The sequence below is a fragment of the Eurosta solidaginis genome, chromosome 5 (assembly GCF_040869045.1).
Source record: "Eurosta solidaginis isolate ZX-2024a chromosome 5, ASM4086904v1, whole genome shotgun sequence".
Lineage (NCBI taxonomy): Eukaryota > Metazoa > Arthropoda > Insecta > Diptera > Tephritidae > Eurosta > Eurosta solidaginis.
The window spans coordinates 1,008,885-1,012,588 of NC_090323.1; positions in this window are offsets into that span (position 1 = coordinate 1,008,885).

Genomic DNA, 3,704 nt, shown 5'->3' on the forward strand with positions numbered 1-3,704 from the left:
CGTAACATTTTTTCACAAACTTCGTTATCCACACTCAAGTGATATGACGACAGCCATGCGGATAATAAACAAACGAGAACTGTCGTTGTCACATATTCGCACCTTCAAGCAGCCATTTAGTTATATCTTCATATCAAAACATATCATATACATATAGACGTATGTACATATTTGCGAATGGTGTCAATATATGAAAGCGAATATGCATTTGCAAATCTTAAGACAATTTAATCAAATTTGTTATATTTCAGAGTGGGAATAAACTTCACTTTTGGCATATGTCAAAGTTTGTTAATAAGTTCGTAAAAAATCTTCACGATCCCGAGAACAAACCCTGTAGGAAAATCGATAACTAGTGACCCAAATATAGTCTCAAATAGTTCCATCCAATGAATTTCGTTAACAATTTGAATATATTTTTACCGAACTTTAACGAATTTGAAATCCATTTTAAAGAATTTAGAACTTAGAAATATATACCGGCAAACATACCGAGCCAAAAACGCTACCCTAATTGGAGTATTTACACTCATTGAACAGCCGGAAATGGCTAAATTTCCCTACTTGCAATGGTTGCGCGATATGAACCTTAATTCGTACCTCTTGTGAGCCTGAATATGAATCTAATAAGACTTCTAATCTGCTCATATATAGCTCATAATCTTTCTCTTATATAAATCATTTATATGCTTCATCGCCCTCGTATGCATCCGGTTCTGTACGGTCATTTAAGTGACACTTCCTTAACTCCTTCAGAACTGATTTTGGAGGCGTATCGAAGGTAATCCTTCAATTAAAAGATAAATCCTCTATAAACATGGCATACCAGAGATTGTATTAAATTTTGTTCTTAAAAGCTTGATAATGCTTTCTTAATGGCATGTGATTCATACTTTTCGCCGCATGGTCTTATCCGGGTATTTTATGATACAATATTTACTTTTTATACCATTCAAAACTCATATTCCTCACATATTCTGAACTCCTATGGGACTCACCATTATGAGCGCTACGAAAACGTTGAAAGGGATGTTCCATGGAAAAAAATGACTGAAAATCGCCGTCAGTATGTGGTAATATAAAATTTCATCTTCTTATATTAGAATTGAATTTGAAATCAACCTGTCATCAAAGACGCAAAAACTGTTCTCAGTCGTCGCTAAAAATCTTTCGAGATTGATAAGCATGTGAAAGGTGAAAGTTAAAGATAATTTTATAGATATCTGATTGTCAGAAATACTTAAAATTATAGCAACGTACAGCTTTACTTTTAGGACCTTATACTTGCGTTATCGTATGCAACAGGGAGACACATTTTCTGATTTTCGTTAGTTTTATTAAATTTTATATGAGTGATTTTTATTATTTCTCATCACTCGTTTTCAAAAACGATTTTTTGGCAAATTTTTCTAGCCACAGTTACAACGAAAAATATTTCCTTCCTTCCATTCTAGTTTAAACTAAACTCAAATATAATTTCTTTTTTGGTCACAAACTTCTTTTACACATCGTCATGCGTTATCATTTGCAATGGTAAGTTTAAAAAAATGTGATGCCTTTTAGCCAAGTACAAACATTTACAGCTTCCTCTAATCTCTAAATACTTGTTGGAACTTATAGAGGTCACCTCAATGTAATATTCAATTTCCGAGCAAATTTAAACTTCAAACCAACTTAAGCACGTAAACGTAAAAGTACAATATGTGTTCTTCCTATAATAGTAATTTTTAGTATCCGTTCTATTTCAATTTTATGTCACAGCATTAGTTATTTTAGTTTTTATTTAGTCCTCCTATGTACATGGTATTATTACTTTTTTGATTACAAAAGATTGCATCCTCTCTTCTTATGCATTTTCAATCTAAATGCTGCCAGAACTTTCTTAATCAAAAAAACTTTTTCATTTCAATTCCGATAACTTTGCAAAATCATATATTTAAATCGACCACAAATTTGAAAGCAAAGAAAGCTAATCGAGTACATGTCACACCAACAATACCTATTTGCATACAATCATATGCACTGCGGTAAATGCATATATACTTACATTGTAGGTGTTAATCTTATTGAAACCCGCTGCCGATATATGGAAGCAATTAATCTGCGTTGCGAAAACCATATGCAAATTTGTTCAATGCACAAAAATTGAATTGACATATTTAACAAGCGTTTGTGAACTACATCCATACAAGCAATAAATGCCCACAAACAAATATACATACACACATATGTACGCACAAATGTACACTGCTACATACATACATATGTATTAGGCAGGGTCGATTTGTGGGGAGGCAAAAAATCGCCCATTGCTCTGTGAAAATCATATTCTAGGGTCAAAATAAGAAACTTTGCCGAAGGAACCATACCATTAAAACGAATTTTGATAGCCCCCCCTTTGGGTCGTAGGGGCAAATTTTGAAAAATCCCACTTTGAAATGCCTATGTTTTTTCTTTTTGGAGTTTATTTTTCTCTTTAGAAATTTATTTAGTCAGAACATATGTAAATGAGAAAATGAATTTAACTTAGTAATAGAAAAGGAATGAAAAAAAATTGTTAGAAATTAGCGTTTTTACAACCCCTTTTTAAAACCAAGGCACCACTGTGATGCATTTGCATGTCGTAAACATAGTTGTGTGGGTTTTTTATTCAACCGTTTTAAAAAATGAAGGTATCACTGTGACACAATTGCAGATCGTAAAATTGCTTGTGTTGTTTTTTTTAAGGCACCACAAGACACAGCAGGTAGAATTGAAATTGCCCCTAACCAAAGGTTCGACCCAAAGGGGGGGACATCAGAATTCGTTTTAGAGATATGGTTCCTTCGGCAAAGTTTCTTATTTTGATCCCTAGAATACGATTTTCACAGACCAATGAACGATTTTTAAATCGACCCGCCCTAATATGTATGTATGCATCTGTGTTACCTTGATATGTCAGCAGGCATTTGCAGGTGCGCATACGTAGACACACTCATGCATACATACATATGTATGTATGAGCGAAATCATGTCTCAACTGGGTGTAGTAGTGTAAAGCGAAACGATAAAGTTTTAATTGCCGACACACGCCTGCAGGAATTGCAATTCCTACATGCATTCTGAGCACAGGGAAAAAACAGTGAAAGTGAAAATAGAGCCATGACACAGAAGCATGCCGTGTCTTATTACGAGCGTCCCTAGTCGCCTCGTGCATACACAAAAGTGTTTTAATTACTACCAAGTTGTGCATAATAACAGGTTATCGAATACAAAGGAAATAGTTGCTCAGTTAACAGCCGGAATTGCTTCCTTTTAAATCGAATTTAATTGCTGACTTTGCATGCAATTTCGTTCAAAATTATTTGTTAGCAAAAATAACTAACATAACATGTGACAATTACAATATCCGCCAAAATATGTACATATAACACACATTGCATATCGATTTTTTTCTCTACTTACTTAGCTTATAAATGCTTATATAAAAAATGTACACTTCAACTATCTTTATAGGATAAGTTATGTATGTTGTTGCTGTTGTAGCAGTGGGAAGTTATGAATGTATTTGTGTACTTATTTTTCTGCTTTTCACATTCTAACTACAAAAGTTCAGGAGGCGAACAGGTGTCTGTAGATTCGTATATTCTTTTCTTTTTCATTCGCATTCTCCTCAGATGATAATTTAATTACATTCTCATTTACAACTCAATTCCCTAACATTT